Source organism: Schistocerca piceifrons, chromosome 7 (genome assembly GCF_021461385.2).
Source record: "Schistocerca piceifrons isolate TAMUIC-IGC-003096 chromosome 7, iqSchPice1.1, whole genome shotgun sequence".
In the NCBI taxonomy this organism is placed as follows: Eukaryota; Metazoa; Arthropoda; class Insecta; order Orthoptera; family Acrididae; genus Schistocerca; species Schistocerca piceifrons.
In genome coordinates, this window is record NC_060144.1 from 288931994 (window position 1) to 288953058 (window position 21065).

Sequence of the window (21065 nt, forward strand, 5' to 3'; positions counted from 1 at the left end):
AGACTATAATACATTCAATAAAAACTGAGCACGAAGGGTGCCGGTGCTGAATCTTTCTCGTAGATCCTTGGCGGGCTCTATCACACCAGCCTGAAGAAGATCACTCTGAAAGAGGGGGAGGTCAACGGCCACAGTACTCTAATAACTATGTCGTGTTTCGGAGGCACAGTCGTTTGACAAGTCAGGTTCTTGCCTCAGCAATGTTACTTTGCAGAAAGCTATGATAGCGAAAATTCAAAAATTCGTTGATTTGCTTCTGTAATTAAAATTGTGTAACTAGAAAGACTAGGAAAATACTCGTCTCTGTAGAACGGGGATCGCGTACGTGCAGTATCGTTGAATCAACTTTCTCTTGTGACCTCAAAATTTTATTTCCTATACAGTCTTTGTTATCAAATCTTAACCAAGGTCTTAGAGAGCTTTCCAGCTGTTGGTTTTTAGTGATGTTACAGGTGGTGTGGGTTCTGTGTCTCACAGGGCTTATTCAAAAGCTGTAAATCAAACAATGTAACATGTATATCTAGCATTTTACAAAACTGCGTATGTAGATTGGCAAGAATGGTGGTTTTTTTTAATTTTATTCTCTTATAAATGTATCACGCACAGAATTTAAAATTATTTGTTCCAATTGGTTTCGATTCTGATTTTTAAGAATGTATTGCAAGTTAATGAGTCCTTTTCCTTGCACTAAAATGGGGATATATTGTTAAATTTATCATTGTGGTTTTAGTATGGGGATATTTAAGGGAATAGGTTTTTCCTTTTATAAAACTTTATGACATTTGTGTTGCCATTGTCTATCTTTAATTTTAGATTCAAACTCGATTTTATTTCCTTGGTTACTGCAAATTTCCCATGGGCAAAAGATCTATGACGTAGCAGGGCTGATATAATTTTTCGACAGGTTCCATATTAGGTAGCCTGCCCCGGGCAGCGTGTAAACACTATAGTGTAAATGACCAGAATAAAATATTCGTGCCGTGTTTACAAGTAAAACAGTTGTCGATATCAGTAGCTAATTAATTGTTACGACACTGTATTTAATCTCTTCCCACCCAATGGCTCTACATATGGATCACTTTGTAGCAGAACGGACGGAAATGTCGTGGTGTAACGAGTTAATTCCCCAGCTATCGCTCATTCTTTCGTTTCGGAAGCCCATCACAAATTATTATTGCGTCCTTTGAATTCTACAGTATACACAGTCATTCCTATCCACTCTGCTGGAGTCCTTATTTGCTGAGTCTGACTTCACATTTATTTTTGCCGCTCCTTGTATCTACCGTCTAAATCATGCAGTTTTGGAACATATTTCAACACTTTTATGAGTTTGAGTTGATTCGTGCCGTTCTTGCCCATTGGTTCAATTTACCAAAACTTTTTTCAGGTAATGAATGCTTCCAATTATTAGAGGAAATAATTTACTGGTGCATGGTCTAACCTTTGATAATGCACGTAATTTTCCAGCTGATGTTTAGCTAACGAAAACCAGTGTTCGCATTCAGTAACGTAACTGCCGCCGAAGTACAATTACGCATTTTCATATATTCGTATAAATATATTAACTATAAAAGCGCTCTCTGCACTATTAAAATTTTGAAAATATTCGGTGTATTGTCATGTTAGTGAGCTGTAGAAGGACATGAGACATGGACGTTTGCATCATAAAAAACTACTGGGTATGAGGCACTGTTGATGTGGTCTGACGTTGCGGGTACTCCGCCGCTTATCTGAGTCGTTCTTGCACGATATTCCGACAACATGACTCGTTATCTTCAACAGGTGCTGCAAGAAACTTATCGCCGAGTGACATAGGTTTAGTATTCGTACCTACGCTCTTCCCCCACCATCACCGCCTGGAAGCGACAACGGGTAACGGGGAAAGGAGGGGGGGGGGGAGGGAAATGGGAGAGCATAAGTACGCATAGTAAACCTGTCTCACTCGGCGACAAGTCTCATGTAGCACCTGAAGAAGATAACGAGTCATCTTGTCGAAATATCGGCCAAGAACAACGCTGATATCCGCCAAAATATCTGACATCTCCAGACGTCAACAGATCCTCGAGAAAGTCTGAAGAATTATTCTGATATTAAGAACATGGAGGCTTTCCTTGAAGTTCTCGTGAATGCAAATTTCCATATTTTTAGTTCAGCTGATTTAGAAAGATTTTTGACATTTATCTGCTCTGTATGAAAGAACAGGCACGTATAAATATATAGTTAAGGCGAGACGCTCAATGATCTTTTCTTGCAGATGCGTACCATGCTCGAATACTTACGGGAATCGGCGAAATGCCTCGCTTATTGAGAATAATGGGCAAGGTGCACTACATTAGTAGAATGTGGATAGTTTGAGAATTTGGGTCTGACGGAAGGCGTGCTGAGCTAGTCCGCCCAGTGGCAATGACCACTGTGTTCGGATGGCTTAGTGGACAGTCTGCCTTTGGCAGATCAACAGGGCAAACACGCTGTTGCTTGCTTCTGCGGAGCGAGAGTTCGCCTTGTTTACATTCTGACGGCTGTTGCTGACAAACCGGCTTAGCGATTATGATACAAGGCGAACCGTTACCGCAAATCTACACTCCGGTTTGCCTTTTGTAACGACTATGTCCGACCCAAAGCACTCGAGGCAGGGCGTTTCCTGCAAGGTGAGGTCAAGAACACTGTTGTCGATCGTGAACAGCCTGGTCTAGGTTAAAATCATTAATAACGTGGCAATCGAACACATCCTCCGCTTTTGTCATGCTGGAGGCAATATTGGGGCGGTGACCGTTGACCACGCAGGCTTAAGGCATGCGTACGATACGCCTTTTCGTACTGCCATTCGAACTTCCAACAGAGGAAGACATCGCAGTACTCCGACCATACGGCACGGTCCACGGCCGTACTGCGGAGAATTGGACGCAGTTTCAGACTATCCTAACCAAAGCAGCATACGATAGGTTACCATTGTTCTCAGAAGCTACGTCCTGTCCTATCCACAAATCGGCGAATGCCTTGCAGTAATTATGTATGATGGTCAGCCCTCTTCTGGGTGCGACAAAGAAGACCGTATTATATCCGAACTCCCCCAACGGCACTTTGCGCAACTTCCAGCCCCGACGGACCACCCGCTTCGCAAAATACGGTGCTACCGATGACCTAGGCGGCTCTTCTTACTTCTTCTGCCGTCGCACGACGACGCACAGACGGCAAAACTGAGTCAGATCATTTTATAAAAGACATAATATTTACGCCAGTGACTGTAATATTTTCTTTATTTCACGATTGCAGTTTCGGCTTTAGGCAATTGTCAAGTGAAGATGTTACGGCTATTAGGTCATGTCAACTTAAAATGAGCTGACACATTTATATGTCAGACATTATCACAACGGAGAGCGCCTCGGCCGGCTCGCCGTCCCGGCTGGCCGTCGACCCCGTTCCGGCAGTGACCACGCTGCAGGCCGCTGACCCAACCCTCGGCAACAAGATGGTGATCGACTCGCTCATCGTTTCTACGGTGGCCTTGTTGCCAGAGCGACGCAACTCCCTGCCGTCGTCGATCACAAAACAACGTTGTTTGAAACATTGCAAGGAAAGGCGCCAAGAGGAGGCGTTGCAGGTCGAAGATAAGGCCTTCATAGACCCGAACGACCTCCACAAAACCATCACTGCCTAAGGAGACGATGTGAACGCGGCGACATCTACTGGTGTGCCTGCGCCCGTCCTCGCACTGCACACACTGCACCATGATACCGAACTAGTTAAAGAGCACAGCAAAGCAAAAACTACATTATGAACCACAACTCCATCTTGTGAGGATAAAATAGACGAAACACTGGTGCCCGTCTCCACGACATGGCATGCAAATGAGATCGAGGAGTAGGACCCTTTATGGGGCCCTCCGCTGTCAGCACCTCCACTGATCATACTCACCCCTGAACCACCAGGCGGCGAGTGGGATGACGTCCTACCACGACACGGAGTCGATCAGCCTCAGGAAGTCCACCCCAAGCCTATTCAATAGCAACAATCAACACCAACGACGTCCTTTCAAGACTCAAAATCCGCCCTGTGCAGGAAATGTTGAGGGCTTCTCATATTTATGTCGCCCACCTGCAGGAAGTTCACTTGACCAGTCCCTCACAAATCAATGACTATACCAGCCACGCCTCCACAGGTGATCGCATGGGCAGCAGTGTGGCCGTCTACGTCCACGTAGGGGTTTCCGCTGCCGATGTCACCTTCATTCCATTAGCTCAGGGGAGTAACTGCCATGGGGACACACTTCATTATTGTCTATGCCCTATTGGGTACCAACCAACGACATGAACGGGACAAGTTTTATTCTGAGAACATCGGTCACCTCCGCCCTCCCCCATCCCCCACCGTCTAGCGAAATGTTTAGGCCTATACGAACACTGCCTGCTTGGAGGTGATTTTAACTGCATTATGCGCCCAAAAGATCAGTTTCCACAATGTACTACACGCCAGGAACTGCATATACTGGTGTATTACCTCCTTCTCAAAGATACTTGGGCAGTCCAATATGGCTATTCTGGCCGTATCATTCTTACCAGTCATACTGCAAGACGAGTAGGCACGATATAGGAGTATGTCTCACAGGATCCTACATCTTTGATACAGAACGGTGAATGCAGGCCGCTGGCCTTTTCTGATAACTGCACTTACATCTGCACTGTCTTTCTCCCATCGAAATCTCTATGGTGCTGCGATGCGTCGTGGAAATTGAATACCTATCTGCATCACCAAGCTTATTGCCAGCAAGTCAATGAGACATGTGCACCCTTCCCAGCTCTCCCTCTACATTGAAGTGGTGGACGGACTGCACTGAATCAGTGATCCACTAGACACTAATAACATACAGAAAGGACTTGGCCGAATGATACTGCAACACTGTTAACTTCTACAATGCGGTTCTCTGAGGACTGGACGCTGAGCAGTCAACACCAGACCACCAGATGGAATGGCAAAGATCCAAGGTGAGGATAATTGCGTTGGCATTCTGCAGATTTCAGGGGGTGGTGATACAGTGGTCGTGCCATGATCAGACGTGATTGGAAATTCCATCCATGCATCATATAGTAGCCCAAGAACGACGGCGTCGTCAGCAGCACATCGACACTGTGGTCATGCCTCATGAAGCACAGATGACCAACCGGAATGACATCATTAACGCATACGTTGAACATCACCGACGTACTTACAGGGAAGATGTCGAAGCAGACAACTGATGTCGAAGCAGATGACTCCACCTCGCGTTATGTCACATGTACCTTCACCCAGACAGATACTCTTACACTGGTGGTCACTTAACTCAGAGTCGATGATGCAGTCGATATGGGGGCACTCAACAGAGCGTCTGGCTTCGACAGATTACCGATTGAGTTTTACCAAGATGCTCATGGCATGTGACAAAGCAGTTCCACGTGCCTTTGTTTAGGGCATTATCGTTCTGGCCCACAAACCAGCCCACAGCTCGGTGGTCACGATCTATAGACAACTCATCCTGCTCAACATAGTCTACAAGATATTTGTATGGTTAATGGCAATGCGCCTCTGGATGATGCTCCCTCGTGTCCCTTCCCCAGAGCAAACGATGCCTGGGGGTCTGGTTAACATATAGACTGCCACAGGAGGATGCCTGCAGACTTAGTGCAGCAGTCATCGCTGTATATTTCGATAGCGCCCTTGATAATGTGCATTACCATTTCCTGTTTTTGGTGGCAGGCCGCAGTCAGTGAAAGTTTGGCAGGGTCGGTACCCATCCGGCCATTTCGGCAAGGGCGCCCTTTCTCCACCCTCCTGTATGCTACTGCTTTATAGTCCATCATTGGTGGCCTGAGGACCACCCTCTCTGGATGCACACGTCGAAATCACTTCTTTTGCTGTTGATCATATGCTGATAACCTCCACCTCGTCATCTTCACTGGCTCTGAGATTCGAGCAGTCCATGAACTGATTATGCTTTGAGGAGCTTCCGCAGGCAGTGTCATGAACGTCGCCTAATCTTCTGAGATGAACACTGGATGACACCTCCAGGAAGTTGAAGTGGCACCCGTTGCTGCTAGTGTGGACATTCCGGTATCTGGGCATTACCTTTACTCCCACAATCATACACACGGGTGCGACGAATTTCCGTCGCCTGTTACACGTCATCCGCAATGACGTCTGCCAGAACCTCCTGCACCACCATGACATTTCGATGCATTGAGGCCGTTAATCGATGTGGCATCAAAATTGGTCCATGTCACTCAAGTGCTCCTTATTCTGGCGGGGATTGAGCGCAACCTTCAGTTAGCCTTTGCTGTTACCTTATGGCCGATTCCGTGTTCAAAGGCCTTTATGAGACCTTACCCTGCCCCCACAGGACGGTGGCCTCAGAGCCGCTGCTCTAGCCTTGTAAATGATAACTGAGACAAGACAATGGACCAGGTGGAGCACATTCCGTACATGGAGCATGCCTGAGGTTTTCTTGCTTTAGTCTGTCTCACCGCCGGTGTCAGTCGGCCACATGGCACATTTTTTATCTCACTTTTTCACACATACCAGTCTCTCAGATGTGTGTCCGTCCAGGACCAAGGATTCTTACAACCTGCAATCGTGCCGTAATCCCCATAAAGTGCTGGAGACCAAAACTCTCTCCTCCCGGTGGTACATAGCGGGGAATACCATCCACTAGTCCATTTTCCCTGCGGATGTCCAGGCAAGGTGAAATGACATAGTCAACAGGATATTTGCCCCAAAACAGCGACTGCACTACATTGATTTGGTTGGTGGCTCTCTCTGTGCATCTCGACAGTGTTTACCACCTCTTCACACACAGTCTGGCAGTTTTTGCAGAAAGTAACTGCATGCTACATCCGAGTGCCAGCAATTGCGATCGAACAGCGAAGGTTTCTCTACCTAGAGAACACGTATTTTCCCGCCACCAAATATCTTGCTATTACATGATTCAAAGAGCGGGCGATCAGTTACTTACTCCTTGAGGGCCAATATAATGTCTCGATTTCTGGACCTATTTACAAACAGCCACGTAGCGCTCAAACACACGCGTAGAAGCCGACTTTTATTTGCCAACTGTCTTCAAGATAATTTTTTTTTGTTGGAGCTCCACTTAGTTGAAGAGTGCCGGGAACTGAAGGCACGTAGACCCCCTCCCCCCCTCTCAGTCCTCCCGGGTGGTGACTGAGTTTCAGCCATCTATGATCAATTCCACACCTAACCTCTGCGGATGGGTGGATTTTTATCCTTTAACCAGTCTTTATTTCCTATGTAGGTGACATCTGTTCAACGTAATTTCATTACAGAAAATAAATTAGAAAAGGATTCCAACTCTGTTGATCACCGTGTCTTCCATGTTCCTATGCGCCACAGGATGGGTGGCGGTGAGCGAGACAATGTGGGCAGCTCTTTGGATTCGACGCCTGCCCAGTCTGCCACTTGAGTCCCCACCAGTCCGTTCCTACAAAAAAGCAAAAAGCAGTCAGAGCGTGTGCCTATGAAGCACTAGATCTGGGTTCGAATCCCAATCTGCCACAAATTTTCAACTTTCCCCATTGATTTCAATCAATGCTAGGTCGCAGCAAGTGTCTGTAATTCCTTAGTGTCTTAAATCACAATGCCTGCTGGCTCAAAAATGGTGTCTGTTCTTTCGGGCATGTCCGAAAGGGCTTAGTGGGCAGAGCATCTGTCTGGTAAGCAGGGGTTCTGGGTTCGAACCCCGGTCCAGCAAAGATTTTCAACACATCCCACTGATTTCAACCAATGCTCGCTCACAGCCAATTTCTGTAATTCCTTTGTGTATTTATCTGCACTACGCTAATTTGCCATTATGTTAGTCGTCGATCTACTTTGTGGTTCCCTATACTAAAATTTGAAAGACCATTTATATGGAACCCAAAATGAAATATGTAAGAGATTACCCACTAGTCGTCTCACATACAATCATTGTCGGATAAGAGGAGCATTGGAACTTCCCCTCCATGATTTGCTTTATATTGACAGGTGGTTACTGCACGCCTAGTACTGAAATATGTGTAAACATAAAGACCCAACTCCCAAAATTTTCCAAGACAATCGTATTTCGAAATCTTAAGTGTGCTACTCTGAGATGAAAAGTTTTGCGTAGGAGAGAAATTCCAGGCGAGACGAAAAAAAAGGCTTCTTAATGTACACTGAATTCAGCAGTCCGCAGTCAGGCGAGTAAACGCTTAGTTTTGGAAGGGCGAGATCTCTGGATCATATCTCGCTACCGGTAGTTTTTCTTCTTTCCCACGTAATTAATTCCAACACATAATTTACCATGACTAAGAAAAAGATCAGAACTTAATAATTTATGAGCTGTTTAAAAAACATTTATCCTGAAAAACGAAGAAAAACATTTAGCGAGGTGACTGGAAATAAATAATACATAAAAATTTTAAAGAATATCACTTTAGTAATTTTATTTATATTATTCTATCGATATCTGTAAAAAGAAAATGAATTATCTATAGTACACTTTACATAGAGTGATACTGATCGTAGAAACATGGAAAACTATAATTATTGCTACAAACAAGGAATGAATGCCGAATTTTTACATGTGTATGGTTTTACAATACGTCTGCTGAAAAGAAACTTGATTTACGTTCTTAGTCGATCTCGGTCTTCATAAACTTTTGCGTTGTGCCACGCACGCCGAAGCATATCACTAAATATTGGTGCAGACAACTTATGGTTAACGACTGATTGAATTTTTATGCAGAGTTCTGTAGAAGCTATCCCTCCTGTCTGTTGGATGATGTAAGCGCAGTTTTGTAGTCGCAATAGGGTGTTTCACCTGGCTATAAAAGTAAAAGTAGATTTTAGATAAATTATTTTAATATTGCAAATTGCTGCCCCTCCCCATTTTCAAAAGTTTCGTTGTACAAACCCGGGTTCATTTGCCTTTTCCAGGAATCGTGGATAAAATGAAGTTTTACTTCTCTCGCTCATCACTTCAAAACATCGGTTACAAAATTGTCATAGAACGCTGTTATAAGTTTGGCGGACTTTGAAGATGATATTGTAGTATTCTTGTATTGGTAGCTGGTTTTTCCACATTTAGTACAAGTGAGCCAGTGGGCTCTCGCAAGCCTTTCTTCCGCATAAGGAGTATGAATGTGTAGTAAAAAGTTGATAATCTACAAAATTGTTATAAATCTGTTATCAAAATTATGTTGGAATCAAAAAGAATACCGAAAGCGGGATTCGATCCAATGATGAAACTGCGCGCTTACTCCTTCGGCTGCACACTATGCATAAGTGTAAAGTATATAATGCTTAAAATTTGAGACTCGATTTTTCTCGAAAACGGTTGAGAGTTGCGTTTTTCTGTATACATATCGCGAAGTACTGGTCGTGCCCTACACACCATGTCACAATGAATCAAATCGGTCACCTTGTAAGCTATATGAAACAAAAATTAACTATTCTTTTATTAGTTAATTAGTTTCTCATTTTTATGAACCATTATGCAGAGCCAGGTGATTGGAAGTATGTCGCTTCTAAGGCCTCAAATGTTAACGGTCCTTGGACTACTATGTAAAGCTCTTTACATCAGATCTGATACACCATTTGACTTCAGCTTTCCTGATACATCTTTATGGTTAGAAAACGGGAGTTATAAGTTCGTTCTTGTCCATATGTCGATGTCAGAGAGGAGCCAAACTCAATATATAATGTTGCCTTTCATCCTAACACTGACACAAAAAAGTTGATCTAGCTCTCACATTAAGGTAATTGGTGGCTGATCTCAATACAGAAAGTTAATATTTCTATTGCGTATCCAGTAGTTAATAGAAGTACAGGGTGATTATAATTGAAGTTAAACTTTCAAACCGCTGTAGAAATAGCACCACTGGTCAGAATGAAGTCAAATTGCATCGGAATATTATCGGAGAAGGGGGAAAACGTATGCAAGAAGAAAAATAAATAGTTACAAAATGTAGCAATAGATCGCGTTGTAAGCATCACAATTTAATAGTGGTGAACTACAAATGACAAGTCAATCATACAGCAATGCCTAAAGTGTACGTTTGACGTTAAACGAACTGTACTGCTCCGCGTGCATGGGTGTACAGGTGTGATACTGTTAGTAACGTAATCCCGTCAACCACGGCAAGGTCATATCAAATCGGATGGGAAAAAACGATTTTTAATTCTCCTGAGGCCAAAAACCGCATAAAAAGCATCAATCAAAATCAAATCGGATCATTAAATTCCGTTTGACTGTAGTAAAACATGTTCAGTATGGTGTCCACCGTTTTCTGCAACAAGTTGAAATCGAGAATCAGCATGTTCCACAACTGGTCGAAGTGTTTCTGGGGTCAAATTCAGAATTCGTGGTGCAATGCATGCCTTCAATGCAGCTAATTTTTCAATGGGAACACTAAATACTACATCTTCCAAATAGCCGCACAGCCAGAACTCACAAGGATTAAGATCAGGTGATCGTGACGCACAGGCTGTAGGGAAATGGCGGCTGATAATTCTGGCATATACGAAATGGCGCTTCAGCAGCTGCCTAACTGGGTTTTGCAATGTGCGCAGGTGCGCCATCTTAGATAAAAATGATAGCATCCACACAGCTAAGCTGTCGGAGAGCTGGAGTAACGTGGTTGCCCAAAAGACACTCATAGCGCATACCAGGAACGGTACAGGTAACGGGACCGGCAGCACCCGTCGCTTCGAAAAAATAATGCCCTATGGCAAATGATGCCGTAAACCCCGCACCACACAGTGACCTTTTCAGGATGAAGTGGTACTGGTTGATTTTCGTGTGGATTTTGCGTTGCCCACATTCGACAATTCTCTGCATTGACATATCCTGTCAGATGGAAATGGGCTTCGTCTGTCAACAAAATCTTCCAAGGCCAATCACTGTCCACATCCATGCGAGCAAGAAATTCTTAAGCAAAGGTCCCTCTTGCTGGCAGGTCAGTAGGAAGCAACTTGCTCACATGGGTAATTTTGAATGGATAGCAAAGAAGGATGTTTCATAGGATCTTGCGGACCATGCACAAGGGTAGGTCCAATGTTCGAGCAATTCTCCTTGCACTACACGTTTGCACACCAACACTCGTCTCCACCTGCATTGCTGATGCCACTGCTTCCACTGATGTCGAACCAATTCATTCGTATCCTCCCTCTACTAGGTTGCACTCCAAAAGTACCCGTCTTTTCGAACTTCCGAATCATTTTTTCCAGACCCATGGCAGTCATCGGACCAACTCCTTTTTTGAAACACTTCAGTGTCCGGAACTTCTGCAATGCATCGTGTGTACAGTCATCATTCTTGTAACACAGTTTTACGAGCAGAGCGCGATCCTACATTGAGACAGTCATGGCGGATGTCGCAGACGCGAAAGGAGAAAAGCCGTGTACGCGGCTTGTTTATACCAACTTCAATGCGTCGTGCGCATGACAGGCGTTTCCATTTACATATTCTCACACGTACAGCGCCATCTACTGATCAATTTTCACACTATTTTTTTTTCTTCTGCCATACGTTCTCCTTCTTCTCTGATAATATTCGGTTGCAATTTGACATCCTTCTGACCAGTGGTGTTATTCTACAGCGTTTTTAGAGTTTAATTATAATCACCCTGTATATATCATCAGCTTGTATATAATAACCCTTTAACGATAATCATCGTGTGTACCTGTCAGTATGAAAAAAGAATGAGCATAAGTTACACGCATCATGTGAAAGTATGTAGGAATGAATAAGGTATCAGGTGTGCTGATCATAATATGTGCATTTTATGTCCGTAATTCCCTACTGGAAAATATTAATGTTAACTGTTGATAGCCAGTGACGTATTGGGCCCAATTGGAATCAATTGTCTGTGCTTTGAAACGCGTATATTTCGCCTATAGATTTACAAATAATACTATTTCCATTGCCATCGCAAGTGTGTAGCAGAGGGCCAGCATATACTCCAAATACTCCCTAAACGGTGTTTATATTTCTTTTGGTTTGATTTGACGTAAATAATACATGCGCCTGCGACTTTCAGCAATAGTATGAGGCTACATAGCGTATATAAAATCTGCCGAATAATATATGAATGATGATCAGTGTTGTGTGTGGATATCCGGCAAAACTTCTTACTATTACTAATATGACGTGAAATGTCCTCTCAAAAAGATAACGCAGTCTACGCCTTCATCTCTAAATCCAGTACACGTAGTTAAGTTTCACACGTCCAGGAAAGAAAAGTCACTGCGAAATTTTGTTTTCAATCCTGAAGTTTTTAAACTTACTGGTGTTTCTACGCTACATTAGATACCTTAAATACTTGTACCATCTGGTATCTCTTCTATTCTGACTGCATGTGCTCGTATAGTGAAAGCACACTTGCACCTTATTCACGTTGAATTTGCTATAATATTCATAATTTCGGCGTTGCTTGAATGACTCTCCGGACTCAAACACATTACTAGCTGTGCAATAAAAACAAAATCTTGTGGGTTGCCGTTTAAGTGAACAATTATTTCTGTCAGTGCTACAACATATTTCGTATAATTCGTAAATTTGGCAGGTGGTCCGTCCAAGATGAGATCAGTAATAATGAAATCTAGAATGATAATGTGAATTATGTTGTCTCCATGAAACCTGTTGCAGACAGTGAAGTAAAGGTAATCTGAAAATGTAGGACTCGACGACCTGAGTTTGTGGCACGATCGTAAAACTGTTGATTGCGTTGAGAGCGGTGGCGTGCGGAGCCGACGGCGAACACAAAGCGGACCCTCCCACAGAAACTTCTCCCACGACAACCCCCGGCCCCACTTCCAAACTCGGAAGCGATCTATAGGTTCCCCCTTCGACAGCAATGGCCGGACTACATGAAAGGCTCCATGGCTAGTCTTTTCGTTCTCTCGGGGCTTTCACCCGAAGTAGCGCCCCGCCAAGCATGCACGTACACCTAATTTAACTGCTTCATAAAAATAAAAGCCCTAACCACCCCAAAATATAGTAACTTGCAGTGCTCTGTTTCGTGTTTCTAAGAGTGTTTACCAAGTTTAAACAGTCTGAAGAACGATGATTTAAAATGCAGTTCGTGTTGTTGGTCTTGTGGTGCTCAATTCGATGACTGGTTTGAACCTTCTCACTATAGTCAAGACTTTGGCCACCTCAACAGTTTTGAACCCGAACCTCCGTACTTTCCTCGGTTACCAACAGAGCGATTCCTCAATTGCTCAGAGTGTGTTCTATCAACCGATCTCTTCTCTTTCTCGAGTCGTGTGATACATTTTGAAACCCGGTCACTATATTCAAAGTTGAGCATGTGATATCTTAAGAAATCACCAACCCCGGTTTTAATGCCCTGGAGCGTTTCCCTTTAATTGGAGTCTGATCTATAAATCAACAAAAAAGCACAATGACTACTTTTATATTTTCTAAGGTGACAATAAACTTTGTCACACCACAATGTAAAGATATAAAAGGAGTTAACTGAAAACAATGTAGTTTGAAACCATAGATTTTCCTACTAATCTTATCTAACTATTTGCTACCAGCACATGTGAATTAGCCTTATGAGTATACTTGTAATTCGCGCAGTGCGCATGTACAGATAATCTTTGTCCTACAAAACATAATTAATAGAAATGAACTCGTGTGATACTTAAACGGTACGTCTTCGTTAACGCAGACACCTGTTTCGAAGTTCCTCTGTGACACACACTTACCTTGTTAGCTGAAAATTACATTGAAAAACAAAATAATAACTCTGCTGAAGGCAGCTCATTCACTTCTTTCGTGAAACAAAACGACAATGAATCAAACTTTGAAGCGGTGCGGTTCATTTCTGGGTTTTTACCTGCACCTACCGGTGAACTCGTCGCAGCAGGTCTCCGGTAGTAAAGCCGAGCAGAAACGTACCGTACTGCGACTCGCACCAGGCTGCATAAAACGTAACTACTTTAAAAATCGGGAAAAGGTCTTAATTTTGGATGAAAGTTGGAAATACTGGCAAAACTTCGGTACATTCGGAAGTTTAGAATTACAAGTTCAGTGTCATGCACAAACATTTTCACTCACGTTAGCAAGTTTATGGTAACGTATTTCCCGAAATCTGAACAGCTACTAAACACAAATTGCTCTTAAATGAAAATGCCCGCCATACTATTAAGTTTATCATTGTCTCATGCAGTCAAGTTTTCAGTTACCGATCTGCTCAATACGCCACGCGGAACTACTGTCTTTTCTCGTACACAAAATTCCTTAAAAAATCCTTACTTTCTAAAACAAAAAATATGCCTTTGAGGCATGTAGCATAACTAAAACCGGCAAACTATAACTTCCTTCGGAGCTCTTACTACAAACGACCGAACCATTGGAAGGCTGGGCTCCGACTCTCTAGACTTCTGTAAGCATTCCCTATCTCCAACGGAAAAGACGTGCGAAGAATACTCTGTTCTGACTGGTCAGTTTTCTTCGAGGGCAATTGAAAAATATTATTCTCCCTCGTTATTATGCGCTTTTCATGATTAACCAATCAACAAATAACACACTTTCGAATTGTCCTTTTTCCCGAAATTAATATTTAATATTCTGATATTTTAGTTATACTTTACTCCAGTTAGCTTCCCTTTTACGGTAAACGTACTCAATACATTATGATCCAAAATTCCCCGTCGTCTGCGATCACACTGTCATAAATTCACTCCTGGAAATTGAAATAAGAACACCGTGAATTCATTGTCCCAGGAAGGGGAAACTTTATTGACACATTCCTGGGGTCAGATACATCACATGATCACACTAACAGAACCACAGGCACATAGACACAGGCTACAGAGCATGCACAATGTCGGCACTAGTACAGTGTATATCCACCTTTCGCAGCAATGTAGGTTGCTATTCTCCCATGGAGACGATCATAGAGACGCTGGATGTAGTCCTGTGGAACGGCTTGCCATGCCATTTCCACATGGCGCCTCAGTTGGACCAGCGTTCGTGCTGGACGTGCAGACCGCGTGAGACGACGCTTCATCCAGGCCCAAACATGCTCAATGGGGGACAGATCCGGAGATCTTGCTGCCCAGGGTAGTTGACTTACACCTTCTAGAGCACGTTGGGTGGCACGGGATACATGCGGACGTGCATTGTCCTGTTGGAACAGCAAGTTCCCTTGCCGGTCTAGGAATGGTAGAACGATGGGTTCGATGACGGTTTGGATGTACCGTGCACTATTCAGTGTCCCCTCGACGATCACCAGTGGTGTACGGCCAGTGTAGGAGATCGCTCCCCACACCATGATGCCGGGTGTTGGCCCTGTGTGCCTCGGTCGTATGCAGTCCTGATTGTGGCGCTCAGCTGCACGGCGCCAAACACGCATACGACCATCATTGGCACCAAGGCAGAAGCGACTCTCATCGCTGAAGACGACACGTCTCCATTCGTCCCTCCATTCACGCCTGTCGCGACACCACTGGAGGCGGGCTGCACGATGTTGGGGCGTGAGCGGAAGACGGCCTAACGGTGTGCGGGACCGTAGCCCAGCTTTATGGAGACGGTTGCGAATGGTCCTCGCCGATACCCCAGGAGCAACAGTGTCCCTAATTTGCTGGGAAGTGGCGGTGCGGTCCCCTACGGCACTGTGTAGTATCCTACGGTCTTGGCGTGCATCCGTGCGTCGCTGCGGTCCGGTCCCAGGTCGACGGGCACGTGCACCTTCCGCCGACCACTGGCGACAACATCGATGTACTGTGGAGACCTCACGCCCCACGTGTTGAGCAATTCGGCGGTACGTCCACCCGGCCTCCCGCATGCCTACTATACGCCCTCGCTCAAAGTCCGTCAACTGCACATACGGTTCACGTCCACGCTGTCGCGGCATGCTACCAGTGTTGAAGATTGCGATGGAGCTCCGTATGCCACGGCAAACTGGCTGACACTGACGGCGGCGGTGCACAAATGCTGCGCAGCTAGCGCCATTCGACGGCCAACACCGCGGTTCCTGGTGTGTCCGCTGTGCCGTGCGTGTGATCATTGCTTGTACAGCCCTCTCGCAGTGTCCGGAGCAAGTATGGTGGGTCTGACACACCGGTGTCAATGTGTTCTTTTTTCCATTTCCAGGAGTGTATTTCTCACGCTACTTCGTACAGCGTTTTTCAGTATAACAATGATCTACATATTTACTTTATACCACCATTAACACTATTAAAAACATATAAGAAACTCTACAAACATAAATGAACAAAAAAGCCTTCAAGAAATTAACAGAACAATTAACAAAAAAATTCTCGTGACCTGTTTGTTGAATGTCTATGTTCGCTACGGTACTCGGGTGGATGAAAATTAGAGCTACGTACTCGACTGAATCCGCTTCAGACCATCTGTCGCTGCGCACGCATGAGTCATTCTCCCGATAATATTAGCTCCAGACCCGATACAGAGGCTCGAGACAAGAGCGATATAAAGGCGCCACACCTAAACTTCCTCGTGGGCGAGTTTTCTAAGGAAGCACTTGTGAGTAGTGGAAATTAACTTCGTAAGGGTCGTGAGTTGCTTGAGATCAGAATAACCATTAATATACGAAGTGCAGAAGTTGAGAAGGAAACTAAATTTCGTGTTATTTGTTACTGTCAAGAAACATAGCTCAGTGGAACTTACTCCATAGATAGAAAGAACTACTACAGTACAGTACGGAAGGTGACTGAGAGAAATGCACAATGAGACGAAACGAATGTTGACACTTGTACTCAGACACAATAATTCTATTGAAATCACCGTGAGGTCCCCAGGACACTACAAAAGACGAGAGATGGTTCTTCACAGGCCGTGGCCACCACGGACGGCAGTGCGTTCTCTGCAACGGGCTTACATGCTGGTCAAAAGGTTGGTAACGAGTTCTTGCAGTGCGGTATTCCATTCCTATACCAGCGCGGTTAGCAAATGGTGGATAGTGGTGGGTGCATGTGTAAGTGCTGCAATACGTCTTCCCAACGCCAGCTACAGGGGCTTGATGGGATCGATTCACCATCATCCAGTAGTACAAACAGCTCCTCCATCTAGGCAGTTGGAAACAGTAGCGCGTTCTTTCATGAAAATGAAATCAGAGCCAAATTTATCCCAGAAAAGGCGGACTGGAGGAGGAGTACAGTTCACGATAACGTTGATCGCCGAGTTTATTGTGTTCAAAGATTCAGAATTCAGTACGCCTCTGCAACATTATGTCTTCCGACACCATAACATCTAGACTGCCGAAATGATCAAGTTCGACAGTGTTCCTGTGTGCATTGTATTTTCGGACCTCTCGCCGTTTCAGGGTACTTACTGCACCCATGAATGCCGGAGTCTAATGATCTAACCGCCAGACAACGACTGCCACACATCAGGTGATTATAAAAGATTATTATTGGATTATACAAGCATACAAGCAAAGCGTACAGGTGGTAAAAAGTAACTTTTAAGGTATCAAATTAATGATGGAGACAAGAAGTGAACGTGAAACTGAGCGTAGCAATACAAACAATTTTTATTAATAACTTTTGTTTTCATAGTAACGGGTTTGATGTTTTTTAATGGTCTAGTCAATAGAAGAGTAGAGGAAATTACGGGAAGTGGACAATTAGTGATCCAAATAAATTAAAGAAAACACTATGAACGTATAGAAATGATATAAGAAATTGATTTACTGGTATCACGATGGAAAGCAGTGTTCTGGAAGAGGAGCTAACGGCATGGGTGGCCGAGCGGTTCTAGGCGCTTCAGTCTGGAATCGCGAGACCCCTACGGTCGCAGGTTCTAATACTGCCTCGGGCATGGGTGTGTGTGTCTTTTTTTTGTGAAGGAATTCTGCGCATTGTCGAATAATCAGAAGAGAGGAGAGAGGTCGGCGCCAAAGGTGAAGAAAAAATTATGTAAAATTAAATGGTGAAGGTTTCCGCTTTATTTGTAGATACAAATCATCATATAGGCTCTTGTAAGCTTTTCGCAACACATATGGTTGTCAACTAGAGAAAAAAAAAAGAAAACGTCGGAAACGCTGGTAATTTTTTCACATCAGTACAACTGTTCAAATAACAAATGTCGTATCATCATTGTTCAGTAACGCTATCTCGAAGAACGTACCTCTGGGGAACAGCAAAATATGGAAATTAAACTTGGAATGGCGAAAAATCGCAAAAGAGGAGAATCGGAACGTTTAGGATTTGGTGTTACAGAAAGATGTTGAAAATTATGTGGGCTGACAACAAATTACACCGCAGAATCGGTGAGGACAGAAACGGACGGAAAGCGCTTAATAGAATAACAGACTGGATGCTACGACTTCTGCTAAGACGTAAGAGAATAGCTTCTGTGGTACTAGAGCGTCGAAATGGACATTAAAAACATCAATTTTGCTTTTTGTTGCAATACATTGCATGGGGGGATCGATGTTACGACAGTATTATACGATACATCGAAGTTTCCAATACGTCGGCTCTTTACGTACCGTTGAATTCGGATAGTTTCAATACGCTTCCAATTTAGAGAAAACATATACACTCATATCGCGTTAAATCCTTTAATAGAAATCATAAAGACCTTACAATGAAGAATACAGTTATTAAAATTTTTTTTCTCCGCTCTCGGCGTTTCAACACTACATTTTACATACCATTTTTGCTTTCGGTTTATTTTCGTTGTTTATTCCAATTTGGAGCGTCCTACGAAAACAATGTCACAGGTGGAACACATATGAGAAACGTTGTCAACGATATACAGTTTTGTATATACTATTTTATATTTCTTATTTCCCAATGGATTTTCGTTAGTCTTCCGAGGAGTTATCAGATGAAGTGGAAATTCTTAGAAAACCGTCATATTTATTACGCTTCGAATTTCCTGTGTTAATGTATGATGCTCCCTCCATAACGAAACGGCTTCTTCATTTTTATCAGACGTGTCAGGAATTATCTCAGTAGCTTTATTTCGAAACAAATCAGGTTTCATTAAATCTTTAACTTTTGCTCCAACATTCGCACAAGCTACTGCATCGTTAAAGTCGACTGTTTTGAAGTGGGTGCCTCGAATGTTTGATTTGGTAAGAGCCGTTATTTCCTCTGTTGGATCCATTTCTTTGGTTATTTATCGACATCTACATCAACCCCCCCTCCCCCCATGAACCATGGCCCTTGCCGTTGGTGGGGAGGCTTGCGTGCCTCAACGATACAGATAGCCGTACCGTTGGTGTAACCATAACGGAGGGGTATGTGTTGAGAGGCCAGACTAACGTGTGGTCCCTGAAGAGGGGCAGCAGCCTTTTCAGTAGTGGCAGGGGCAACAGTCTGGATGATCTGGCCTTGTAACACTAACCGAAACGGCCTTGCTGTTCTGGTACTGCGGACGGCTGAAAGCAAGGGGAAACTAGAGCCGTAATTTTTCCCGAGGGCATGCAGCTTTACTGTATGATTAAATGGTGATGGCGTCCTCTTGGGTAAAATATTCCGGAGATAAAATAGTCCCCCATACGGATCTCCGGGCGGGGACTGCTCAGGAAGACGTCGTTATCAGGAGAAAGAAAACTCGCGTTCTACGGATCGGAGCGTGGAATATCAGATCCCTTAATCGGGCAGGTAGGTTAGAAAATTTAAAAAGGGAAATGGATAGGTTAAGTTTAGAGTGCGGGTAAGCTACTACAAATAGCCTAGTGAACGCATAATTGTGGCTAAGATAGACAAGAAGCCCACACCTACTACAGTAGTACAAGTTTATATGCCAACTATATCTGCAGATGGCGAAGAAATTGATGAAATGTATGATGGGATAAAAGAAATTATTCAGGTAGTGAAGGGAGACGAAAACTTAATAGTCATGGGTGACTGGAATTCGACAGTAGGAAAACGGAGAGAAGGAAACATAGTAGGTGAATATGGATGGGGGGTAAGAAATGAAAGACGAAGCCGCCTGGTAGAATTTTGCACAGAGCATAACTTAATCGTAGCTAACACTTGGTTCAAGAATCATGAAAGAAGGTTGTATTCATGCAAGAACCCCGGAGATACTAGAAGGTTTCAGATAGATTATGTAATGGTAAGACAGAGATTTAGGAACCAGGTTTTAAATTTTAAGACATTTCAGGCGCAGATGTGGACTCTGACCACAATCTGTTGGCTATGAACTGTAGATTAAAACTGAAGAATCTGAAAAAAGGTGGGAATTTAAGGAGATGGGAACTGGATAAACTGAAACAACCAGAGTTTTTACAGAGTTTCAGAGAGAGCATAAGGGAACAATTGACAGGAATGGGGGAAAGAAATACAGTAGAAGAAGAATGGGTAGCTTTGAGGGACGAAATAGTGAAAGCAGCAGAGGTTCAAGTAGGTAAAAAGACGAGGGCTAGTAGAAATCCTTGGGTAACAAAAGAGATAATGAATTTAATTGATGAAAGGATAAAGTAGAAAAGTTCATTAAATAAAGCAGGCAAAAAGAAATACAAACGTCTCAAAAATGAGATTGACAGGAAGTGCAAAATTGCTAAGCAGGGATGGCTAGAGGACAAATGTAAGGATGTAGAGGCTTATTTCACAAGGGGTAAGGCAGATACTGCCTACAGGAAAATTAAAGAGACCTTTGGAGAAAAAAGAACCACTGGCATGAATATCAAGAGCTTAGATGGAAACCCAGTTCTAAGCAAAGATGGGAAATCAGAAAAGTGGAAGGAGTATATACAGGGTCTATACAAGGGCGATGTACTTGAGGACAATAATATGGAAATGGAAGAGGATGTAGATGAAGATGAAATGGGAGATATGATACTGCGTGAAGAGTTTGACAGAGCACTGAAAGACCTGAGTCGAAACAAGGCCCCGGGAGTAGACAACATTCCATTAGTACTACTGACAGCCTTGGGAGAGCGAGTCCTGACAAAACTCTACCATCTGGTGAGCAAGATGTATGAGACAGGCGAAATTCCCTTAGACATCAAGAGGAATATAATAATTCCAATCCCAAAGAAAGCAGGTGTTGACAGATGTGAAAGTTACCGAACTATCAGTTTAATAAGTCACTGCTGCAAAATACTGACGTGTATTCATTACAGACG